Below are 12,379 nucleotides of genomic sequence, written 5' to 3' on the forward strand. Positions count from 1 at the left end.
ACGATTTTCGCGGGAGACTCCCGTTTTCCTCCCGGGGTCATATTTATCCCGCATTTATCCCAATTTCTGACTAAATCTGATTTGTTTCATTCTAACATAACGAACCAAATGTTACTGTTTCCACTCGGACTTCAATACAGCTACACCATTGTTTGGTTTCCATGGTAACGTGTCTCTTTAGTAGCGCGAGCAAATGAAAGTCTGAGAGGGTCTTCAAGAGGAAGATAGTCAGAGAAAACAGAACAAGAATGGACAACTCAACCCTCTGCTCACTCCTTTCCTGTACATTAAACTATACAGACCAGCCCACATATGACAGCGCAGTTGCTCATTCCATCTCTTCTTTTTTCCTGCTACGCTCTTGTTTGACAAGCTGAATGTTGACTGGTGTTTGACTGAAGTAAGCTCTGTGAAAAGTTCCAGTTATTAACTCGGTATTTACAAAGCTGTCATCTCCACATTTGGAGAAAGTTACAAGCCGTTTGACAGCAGCAAATCTGCATATTTCACAGAAGGCTCGTTTAGTGGTTTTGCAAATAATTAACCACTCTCTGTTTTTGTACCATTCTGCATTGAAGTACCTTCTCTTTGCCCAAATAAGCTTTTATTGGCCCGTCACAATGTCCCGACAACAAACCTCCATGCAGTCGGAACCAGCCTGTTTCGGTTCAACGATGCCGGCGGCGGCGGTTTTGACAGCCTCTGCGGCCGCAGAGCTGCTGCTGGGGTTCATCTGGCTGCGCTGGTTCTATGGTTGAAGGACCAGGCTCTGGAGCTGGTTCTATGGTTGAAGGACCAGGCTCTGGAGCTGGTTCTATGGTTGAAGGACCAGGCTCTGGAGCTGGTTCTATGGTTGAAGGACCAGGCTCCGGAGGTGGTTCTGTGTTTGAAGGACCAGGCTCCGGAGCTGGTTCTATGGTTGAAGGACCAGGCTCCGGAGTTGTGGATGTCAGGGATGTGACATTCAAGTTGTTGAATTTCAGCTTAGTTTGACTGTATTTTGTTTTCTTATGCGCCGGTTCTTCTGACATGTTTGCAAGTTTATCTATCTAGGTTAACGGCTGACACACACTGAACAACGTAACACATAACGTAAACAACGTAACAAATAAACACATCTAAGCTTTGTTATTGGTTGTAATGTACATGGATACATTTGAATGGTGTGACAATGTCCTATTTGATTGGATTAAAATGTACATATTCTTCCTGTTATGTCTGCCTGCTGTATTTTACCTAATGCAAAGTGACCTGCTCCATCGAAATCAGTCGCATTGATCCGAAGACACATTTTGAGTTGTATACACTGTTGGAAGAGGAGATTCCTAGCTTTCTAATGATATCAGGATTGTTTTTGTACTATATTAAGCAAAATATGTCACATTATATAATGACTGTCACAGAGTCATCATTTTGAGAAAAAGGCCTTAAAGTTTCCTCTTCTCTGGATCGATCTGATTGATTATTAGTTTAGCAAATGATCAAAGTAGTACGGAGGGAAGATATTTTCGTTTGGATTACTGGTCTGGGGGATGCTCGCGAGTGTGTGCGTGTATACCACGTGTGTGTGTTTGTGTATTTTTGCGTTTGTTTCCCGGGGAAAACTTTCAGCAGAAACACCGGCTGTTGTTATGCTTGCTGTGACGTCAAATTACTCCGTTCTCCGCTTGTAATTATGCCGTTAAAAGCTTCAAAGCTGTATTTATCATCTGAATTTGCCGAAACAAGTTTAATATTCTGAAAGCCAAGACTTTGTTTATTTGAAATCAGATGAAAACAAACTGTAACGGACCCTGCGGTGTTTATCTATGATTACTATGCCTTACATTCATAATGTCAGCGGAGGGAGGGGAAGCGGCGCTGTAGAAGAGCAGAGTGACGAGTGAGAGGCGAGCTGTGTTCTTCCCTTTACAAGCTTCAAAAATGCCTGTAGCTAATGAGATTGAATATAACAATCAACAATAACAAAATATACACAGCTAGATCAGATGGCGTTCTTTTTAGATGCGACTTTAGAGTAGAGGGGAATTATTGAAACGGGATGTGTACAGGGTTCCGCGGCATCCGCTGCTGCGAAAATGTGGGGCAGGGCCGTAAAATGGGGGGGCCAATGGCCCCCTGGCCCCCGCGCTTCCGGCGCCCTTGGCCGTGAGGCAAGTCCGGGTGTGCCGTGGGATTTTGTAACAACCATACGTTATTATTGCAATATACAACTACACAAAAATAATATTTTATTTATTTACTATAATATCATTACTTTGTAGGTTTATATGTACGTAATCTGCGCGACTTGCGCGTCCACATCTCCACGTGCAGTGCTGCATAAACATGGCTGAGTCAGCGATAACTCTCGAGGGGTGGAGGTATGCCCATTATTTTGAGTTCGTCCGAAGAATAGACAGGAATGTGACGGTGAGGTGCAAACTGTGTCCAGGCCAGAAGCTGTTATCCACTGCTGTAAACACCACGTGGTCAAACCTCAACAAGCACCTGCAAAGAACACATGCTAAGGTGAAGCTACCGCACAGCTATTTGTTGTTTGTTTATATCACGTTGTCTGTTCTTCTTCTCTGTCTTCCGGTTGTTGCCTGTTTTGAATGACAAATACACACTACCGCCGCCTGCTGGTAAGGAGAGTTATTGCCACTCAGGCATGCACAAGTTCGTACGTGCTCGGCGAGTAAAGTAACGAGTTACTTTATGTAGATAGTAACGAAGTAGTGTAATATATTACTTTTTTTAAAGTAATATGTAATATATTAAAGATTTTTAGTAACGACCCCATCTCTGGAGTTGGCGTTCTCTACTCTGATTTACATGAAGAACAACAGGAGGTCACGGGACTCACGGCTCTCTGTTGAACAGGACTTGCGAGTGGCCCTCTCCTCAGTGCCACCAAGGATTCTGCACGCCCCGACAGGCACATGTATCTCACTAATTTGGAAGTCGGCAAAAATATTTACAATAGCACATGTTTCAATGCTGATTGCTGAAATGTTAATTTTGTGACCTGTCTGGTTTAAATGAGTGTGTTGCTGCTTTGATGAAACCTAATTTGATAAAGTTTCAAATTAATTTCTGAAATATTTCGTTAATAAATATTTCATGAGTAATATAGTTGTCTTTGTCACATTTTATTTGGCATTAGTAAATAATTATGCACATTTACAGATATTTTACATGATATGAGTGATAACACGTGTTATAAGGGCTATTTTGCACAATAGGTGTGCCTTGAGATTTGTACTTGTCCTTTGGTGTGCCTTGGGCACAAAAAGTTTGGGAACCACTGATCTAGCAAATACTTTGCCTTGTTTAGAACAGAAATATTCCTAGACACTTTGGTTTTAACATGTGCTATGTGTGATTTCCATGTCAGGTTTTCATCCAGTGTCACACCTAAGAATCGAAATTCAGAAACCCTTTCAATAAAAACTCCATCAATGGACAGTGAAATGTTTTCATCTTTTTTTCTATTAGCAAAAACCATAAACTTCGTTTTATTCAAATTTAGGGTTAACTTATTTTCATCAAACCATCTTTTAAGTTTGACCATTTCATGTCCAATACACTTTGCTAAAATGTTTAATTCATCTGAACAAAATAAATTTGTGTCGTCTGCAAACAACACAAATTGCAATAATGTTGACGTTTCACATATGTCATTGATGTACAAAATAAAAGGTTTAGGCCCTAAAACCGAGCCCTGCGGGACACCACATTCTATGTTCATACACTCCGATGTACTACCAGCAAATTCTACATATTGTTGTCTGTTATCTAAATAACTTTTTAACCAATCTAGAACTACTCCTCTCACTCCGTATCTATGTAATTTCGAAATTAATAGGTAATGGTGTCAAATGCCTTTTTTAAGTCAATAAATACACCTATTCATAGGCGGCGCGTGAGGCTCAGGTTTGGGAAGGCTAAATAACTTTTTTTTTACCTGACGCTGCCCGCCTCCCGTCTATAGAAAAGAGATCAACTCAATGAGATCTGACCAATCAGAGCTCAGTGTGCGGAGTTTAAATATATCAAGTCATATTACAGGATAAAGGAAATAGAGTTTAAACTGCCGTAGCCTATGCAGAGAAGACACCGACGTGTCGCACTTGTCATTCATATCACATCATCAATCAGATCATCGATCATATAATATCACAATATTTCCTTATCTGAGTCAGCTTCTCGAGCCGTATCTGGCCGTGCAACACTTACATTGTCACATATAGGCTACTGTATGCAGAAGTATTATTTTAAGCAACACATTAAGTTGACGAAACACTCAAATGTAATTAAAGTCAGATCCACTCGTGTCTGGGGCAGTGATCATACAACTGTTGTACGCATTCAAACCTATAATTCAAACACTCTGTAGATTATTTATTTTTTAACCAGTTGTTATTTACCTTGCAGGTGCAACTATGTGGCTTGTATCCTGGATTATATGTTTAAATCATGGATGTTTAAAGTTCATAGTTGTCTAATATTAGTTTACTTTTCATTAATGAAGTATGACGCTGCGCTGTCAATACACTTGTCCCTGTTTGTGATTGGTCAAATGTAGCTAACCCCGCCCCTTTCACGTGAACGCGTTCTGAGCTGGAGAGAGAAACCCTGGCTTGATTTACCGAGTTGATAACCAGAGTCGTAGGACCGCTTAGCGAGATCTCGTTTGTTAGAGTTAGTTAAGATAACTCAAACATATCCAGGGTCTGTTGAACTGGCTTCGTAGTACAGGGCACAGGTGGCTGCATAGCAGCGCTAATGTCAAAGACACAAACATTATAGGCTACATTATATATTTTTATTTTACCAGGATGCAGTGACACAAATATTTGGGAAGGCTTAGCCTTCCTTAGCCTACAGTACCCGCCGCCCTTGCACCTATTGTGTATTTCTTTCTTTCTATAGCTGTTGTAATTTCTTCTGTTATTTTCATTAAAGCTAAAGCTGTAGATCGATTTTTCCTAAATCCATACTGACTCTCACTCAATAACTCATTTTTTTCAATAAAATTATCAAATTTTTGGACAAACAATTTCTCAAGGACCTTTGAAAATTGTGAAAGCAAGGACACTGGTCTGTAGTTGGTAAATTGGCTTTTGTCCCCTGTTTTAAAAAGTGGGATAACTTTAGCTATTTTCATGCTATCTGGGAAAATACCTGTCTGAAATGAAAGATTAAAGATGTAGCTTAGCGGTTTAATTATGCAGTCAATAGTCGTTTTCACTATTGTCATGTCGATCCCATCACTATCTGTCGAAGTCTTATTTTTGCATTTGTCTACAATGGATCTAATTTCAATTTCGTTTATCTCTCCCAGAAACATTGACTGCAACACTTTACTTCCCCCAATTCCGTCATCCTCTTTTTGCCCATCGTGTTGTTTTGGAATAGTCTTTGCAAGATTAGGTCTGATATTTACAAAAAAAGAGTTGAATTCATGAACCACTTCATTCATGTTTTTTACAACCTTATTTTTGTCATCAATGAAGTGACTGGGCATTTTTCTTTTCTTTTAACATATTATTATAATATTCTCTTTTTGCTTGTCTCATTATAACTGTCAACTTATTTTTATATGCCTTGTATTGCTTTTCAATTGCCTTTGTCCTACATTTTATGAAGTCTTTATAAAGGTTATTTTTCTTCTTGCAAGCATTTTGTAAGCCCTTGGTTATCCAAGGCTTTTGATGATAAGTACCTTTATATGTACGGAGTACAGTGGGACAATGTTTGTCATACAGTGATATGTAGATTGTTAGGAAGGACTCATATGCAGCATTTACATCTTCTACATAAACCCCTCTCCACTCTTCCTTTAAGAGGTCACTCCTAAATTTGTCTTTTGCTTCAGCAGTCCTTACCCTGACATATCTACTGCGAGTCTCTTCCTTCTTTTTCTTTAATTGCCAATCATATGCTACAAATACAGGTAAATGGTCGCTTATGTCATTTATTATTAGCCCACTCTTAGCACTGTTTTCCATGACATTTGTAAAGATATTGTCGATCAATGTTGCACAAGTTGATGTTATTCTACTGGGCTTAGTGATTAGGGGATAAAGCCCCCTGCTGTACAAAGCATCCAGGAAATCAGAAGTTGTTTTGTGTTTAGATACATTTAGAAGATCGATGTTAAAATCCCCACAAATAATACATGTTTTATTTTCATTTAGGCCATCCATTAATACTCCTAAACTATCTTTAAAAAGCTCTATATTTGATCCTGGTGCTCTATATGCACAAGTCACAACAACATTTATCTTCCTTTCCATTTCAATTACTATAGTTATGCATTCCATTAAATCATCAGTCACAATTGACATTTTTTCAACCAGTGTGCATTTTAGGACGCTGTCCACATAAAGAGCCACACCCCCTCCTCTCTTGTTGGTTCTGTTGATATGGTGTAGCACGTAACCCTCAATTTGGAAATCAGTGACTTCGTCTTTATTTAACCAAGTCTCCGATATGGCAATTACTTTGAATTTACTTTTAAATGTATGTAGGTATTCAGTGATCTTATTAAAGTTTGCATACAGACTCCTGCAGTTGAAATGTATTAAAGAAAATGTATTTTCAAGTCCAACATTGTCATTAAATTGATCATCGGTATAATATTTACACGAGTCACTTATATGATTAAACAAATGATTCTCTGAATCGACATCATAATCAAAATTGTACATGTTATACTCCGTGTAGTCAAATCTGGAAAAGATTCCGAGCGGCTCATTCATTTGTGTTGTTATTGTTTTCCATGTAGGCCTACGTCTGCAAGGAGTTAACTCCCTCCACACATACCTGTTCATTCCTTTGCTCTTTCATGCCGATCAAGCGAGTCAATTAATGTCTTTACGTCCGACATCAGCTCACATCCTGGGGTTCTCCGGTTCCTGGAGTGGTGTGTCTGCCATCCTGAAGCCTGAAGAGTAGACTCCAATTCCGGTTCTCCTGCTGGACTCTCCATGTTCACACCATACTCCAGTAGACCCTGTGCCGCATCTTGTGGGTTGTTAAACACCCTGACTTTTCCGTTTTTCTCGAATAATTTCAGTTTAACAGGGAACAGAATGCGGGAGTTGATGTTTCTTTCCTGGAGCTGCTTCCTTACTTGTCTGTATTTTGCGCGCTCCTTGAACATTTGGGTGGTGAAGTCCTCATCAAAGAAAATCCTGCAATCTTTCACCCTAATGTCCTTCTTTGCCCAGGCGGCTTGTAGCACCCTTTGCCTCACGTTGTAGTTTTGGAAGCGGACTATTATTGATCTGGGACGGTCGCTATGCCCAGTGAGATGCCCCGTTGCCCGGTACGCTCTTTCAATGGGAATTTCGCCGCTCACATCCAGTTTATCGCGTATTAAGTTTTCCACAAAGTCCATCATGCTATTTTCCTCACATTTTTCGGGCACTGAATAAATCCTCAGGTTGTTCCGTCGTTCCCGGCCTTCAAGTTCCTCACATTTATTTTCCAGTTGCTTTTGCATGCGTAAACTGTGAAGGAGTACTTAACTTTAGTCATACCGATTTCACGGTCTTCATTTTCTGCGATTCTTAATTCTGCTGCATCCGCTCTTATTTGCAGTTCTCCTACCTCATTTCCTCTTCACACTGCAGCGGAGCAGCCTCTTATACCTCATTCACACCAACGCAACTCCGGTTCAAGCTCCGTGCTAGAGCTTTTCAGGTTCAGAACCGGTTCTTCGGTTTAGCGGAGGCTCTTTTCACACCGCCCAGAGTCCGACTAGGGCTGCGTCATTGCGTCATCGTTTGCGTCATGACGTAACCGTTTGCGTGCCTGCTTCATAAAGCCAAACCGCGCGGAAACCCCTCACAGCTGACACCGACAACAACAACAATGGCCGATTGTGCTCCAGCTTCCTCTATACCTCTTCGGAAGACCAGATTCCCAGTGGGTAGCTGGTCTCTTCAGTGGACCACTGCTGCTTGTTAAGTTTATCCATCGTTGTGTACAAGCTGGATAAAACGCGGGCTTCTTGTTGTTGTTCAGGAGTTGATCCCGCCCCTGCCCCTGCCCCCGCCTCGACGTAAGCGTGACGTATGTGGTGCTTTTGCTCTGGCCGGACAATTTTTTGGTGCTTGAAACAAACCGGATTCCGGAGCTAAGAGGCTGCTCCGCTGCGGTGTGAAGAGGAAAACCCGGTGCTTTTCAAGCTCCAGCTCCGAACTGGCCCCGAAACACCGTTGGTGTGAATGAGGTATTAGCTTCGGAATCCGGAAAAAAAAAATATATATATATATATGCGAAATATGCTTCCGCTAGGCAATATTATAAGGAATAATTCTGTACATTTCCATTGTTATACGGATGATACTCAACTATATTTATCCATCAAGCCTGATGAAACCAATCACCTAAATAAAATTCAAGACTGCCTCAAGGACTTAAAAACGTGGATGACCTTAAACTTTTTGATGTTAAACACGACCAAAACTGAAGTTATTGTACTCGGCCCAAAGAATCTACGAAACAAACTATCTAAAGATATACTAACTATGGATGGCATTAATTTGGCCTCCAGTGAGACTGTAAGGAATCTTGGTGTTATATTTGATCAGGATTTATCCTTTAACGCCCACATAAAATCAATCTCAAGGACCGCCTACTTCCATCTACGTAACATTGCCAAAATTAGGCATATCTTGCCTCAAAACGATGCAGAGAAACTAGTCCATGCATTTGTTACTTCAAGGCTGGATTATTGTAACTCTTTATTATCAGGGTGTACCAAGAAGTCAGTCAAGTCGCTTCAGCTGATTCAAAATGCTGCAGCTCGTGTACTAACCAGAGTTAGGAAAAGGGACCACATTACTCCTGTTCTGGCTGCCTTACACTGGCTCCCTATAGAACACAGGATAGAATTTAAAATTCTTCTTCTCGCCTACAAAGCCCTTAATGGGCAGGCGCCATCTTACCTTAAAGAACTCATTATACCCTACTGTCCTACTAGGGCATTGCGTTCCAAGAATGCAGGGTTATTAGTTGTTCCTAGTGTCACAACAGACTCTTTAAAGTAGAGACACTACATACTGATATACACCTGGACATCAGCAGGAGAGGACTCTTTAAAGTAGAGAGACCACATACTGATATACACCTGAACATCAGCAGGAGAGGACTCTTTAAAGTAGAGACACTACATATAGATACCTGAACATCAGCAGGAGATGACTCTTTAGAGTAGAGACACATACTGACATGAACATCAGCGGGAGAGGACTCTTTAAAGTAGAGACACTACATACTTATCACTGTTTATCATCAGACAGTGAAATCTAAAATCTACAGTCACTCTTGCTTTTACCAAAGATAAAAACATGTTTGTGAGTTGCTGACCGGCTGTACTGTTTACTTTGTTTGTCCTGCTTTTGTAGATCGACATTATTGCCTGCCCCAGAATAAAATTCAAAAGCTCCCACTTTCCTGCACTATTTTTCTTGTAGCCAGCACCAAAAATAAAAGCAGTGTCTGTAAAAATCTCCCCACAATCTAAAAACACAGTTTTAAAAACATTAAAAAGAGGTTTCAGTCTGTGACAGTCCATGTAGCATGATTGTCTCTTTGTCAGTGCAGAACGGACACTCGGTATTTAAACAAACACATTTTCCCCAAGGTTTAAAATCCGCCATACCAGTCCCATATTTGTATATTATTATTATTATTATTATTATAATTATTATTATTATTATTATTGTAATTCATATTTATTTTAATACCGTTGTTCACCACAGAGAGGCAGTGAATGTATGTTTAAAAGAAAAACTAAAATCCCATGATGCATTGTGGTGGTCCGTTTCTAGCTTCCGGTCCTCAGAAGCTAGACGTTGCTAACAGACGTTGACGCAGATTCATACCGAATATAATATGTTTAAGAGACTTTTAAAACACATACAAATACTTAGTTTATCCTTGGAGGGTGATTTATCCGTAAACCGTGTTTTTTTGCCTCCCGTTCTTTTTTCGTAGCTTTTTATACCACGTTGCTAATCGGTAAACATACGTTGGCATTAAAGGGAGATTAGTGTGTTTAACGGCAGTGTTTTATCAAGGAGAAGAAAGACTGAAGAACCAGGACGAAGAGGAGAGGGTAGTGTGTGTGGTTGTGTGTGTGTGTGTGTGTGTGTGTGTGTGTGTGTGTTGTGTGTGTGTGTGTGTTGTTGTGTGTGTGTGTGTGTGTGTGTGTGTGTGTGTGTGTGTGTGTGTGTGTTGTGTGTGGTGTGTGTGTGTGTGTGTGTGTGTGTGTGTGTGTGTGTGTGTGTGTGTGTGTGTGTGTGTGTGTGTGTGTGTGTGTGTGTGTGTGTGTGTGTGTGTGTGTGTGTGTGTGTGTGTGTGTGTGTGTGTGTGTGTGTGTGTGTGTGTGTATACGTGTGTGTATATACGTGTGTGTATATACTGCAGGGTAGCTTGTGAATTTACTCCAGGGGGAACTAAAGTCTGATTTAAGAGTTGATTATATTTCACATCATTGATCCAAATCTGTGAAGTAACTAAAGGTATTCAATACCTGTAGTGATGACTACAGCTCAGTGAGGTAAAGGACTCTGAGTGTTTAGATAGTTAACTTTAGTCTAAGTTTAAACGGTTTGGTCACAATGTATGTAAACACATATTTCCAAGGCACTCCTTTATAATTATTGGGATAAACAGGTTTGAAATCATTCCAACATACTATAGGACAGTAACCAAAAATATCCTTTAAAACTGGAGAGATAAAAAAAATGCATAAATAAATAAATGTTAAGGTAAAATAAGATATGAATGAACAACACAAATAAAATAAGTTACATTAATTTGTTATTGGCTATGGTAGGTTATTGGTTATGTTCACATACTTCAGTGCATGACATTAAGGATTTTGGGAGATGGCCCTGTGGGCCATCTAAGCTAATTTACAGATGGCCCTGAGCCCAATAGAGATTGCCCTGAAAAATGTGCGCGGACGAAATTACGCACGAAGGGTTTGGGGGGCCTCACCCTAGAACATTTAGATTTTTGCAGGTCTTAGATGCTGTCTGGTTCTCTAGACTGAATTATAAGATGAACGACCACAATATTATATTGTACAATTTCAATTGTATTCTTCATTTCACTTGTTTGTTTGTGTTTGCTCGCTTGCATGCCCTGCATAGCTATAAGAAATACTTAAGTTGTTGGTCAAGACACTTTCCATCTGATGAAGGCAGATGCCTTCCCAGATGTAAAAAAGTAGAAAACATTACATTCAGTTATAACTGCCAAAACAAACATTATTTACACTATTATGGCCCCTGTTAAAAATGTTTGTAAAGTTATCTACTGTAAATTGGTCGAATGCCTCCTCATCCGGAAGCTGACCGAGCAGACCCGAGCAGCAGTCGAGAGGAGCCGAGCGCATCCGCGAAGCACACAAAATGGCGACGTCAGATTTCCCGTTAGCCGGCAAATCTAAATCTCTTCGGTCAAAATAATTTCCCTTTAGCGCAATACCGCTTCAGTTGCGCCACTTATGTAACAGAATAGAAGAGTATGTGACAGACAAGAATAGTCAATTCTAATGTCTAAAGAAAGAGATGTCCTGTATGGGTTGATTGTGCGTTGATCTGTTGGTAATGCCTCGGGGTTCCGGTGGGCATGTAAACAAATGCATAATGCTGCGCTATACTTTGTGGCCTCACCCAGTTGCATAGCGACACTTATTGTGTAGGTGTCTTTTGATAAGCAGGTAGTCATATCATTAGCTAGAACTAGCTGGATCTGATCGATATGGACATAAACGCGAGTGAAGTCTAATCTGACGGGAGAGAGAGATCAGCTGCTGCTGACGAGTCGACACGCAGCTCTGCATAATCACCTGCAGCGGTGAGCGGACAAAACACACACTTCAGGTTAGAATATCACACGTAGCTATTTTAATTACCTCTCAAACTACCTAAACTAGTTATAGATATGTTTAGTTTTACTGTCGGGTCACTCATTACTGGATCCGCGAGCTGCATGATACTGGCATAATAGATTGCCCGATCGGGCAACCAGTAGGTGAGGCTTCATTGCCCGAGCTAAATACTAGATGGCCCCGGGCCATCGGGCAGTCCTTAATGTCGAGCCCTGTACTTATTTGATTACATCCACTTGTCTAAGATGACAACAGAGACTTTCGACCCAAAACCAGCTGTTGACTTGTGGATGCAAGCAGCTAATTGCAGACTCAATCAGAGAGAAAGAAGTAGGCCTACATCATCAGCTACCATGTCTGACAGAGAGGAAGACAGTGAGGAGAACAGTCAGGAGGGTAGTGATGACAGCTTGTAGGATTACTGGTCGTGCTAATGTTGTCTTGTGTTCACCTCTGCATGTGTGTTCTGTGTTCACC

General features: G+C 40.6%; 2 protein-coding genes across 14 annotated transcripts in view; one reads left to right on the forward strand and one right to left on the reverse strand.

The window, feature by feature from the left end:
- LOC117546212 (zinc finger protein 239-like) overlaps positions 1 to 12,379 on the reverse strand; it is a 111,933-nt gene that overhangs the window by 44,621 nt on the left and 54,933 nt on the right. The window lies entirely within an intron of this gene.
- Positions 1 to 12,379, forward strand: part of LOC117546162 (zinc finger protein 726-like) — a 28,064-nt gene that overhangs the window by 1,941 nt on the left and 13,744 nt on the right. The window contains exon 1 of one of the 13 annotated variants that reach the window (XM_034216322.1): positions 9,833 to 10,118. The exons of 11 other annotated variants lie outside the window; for them this stretch is intronic. The gene's annotated coding sequence lies outside the window, so the exon portion shown is untranslated. Of the gene's footprint in view, positions 1 to 9,832; positions 10,119 to 11,848; positions 11,869 to 12,379 lie in introns of those variants that run through there. One more of the 13 variants, XM_034216329.1, reaches the window with a different exon arrangement.

This window comes from Gymnodraco acuticeps, unplaced genomic scaffold, assembly GCF_902827175.1.
Source record: "Gymnodraco acuticeps unplaced genomic scaffold, fGymAcu1.1, whole genome shotgun sequence".
In the NCBI taxonomy this organism is placed as follows: Eukaryota; Metazoa; Chordata; class Actinopteri; order Perciformes; family Bathydraconidae; genus Gymnodraco; species Gymnodraco acuticeps.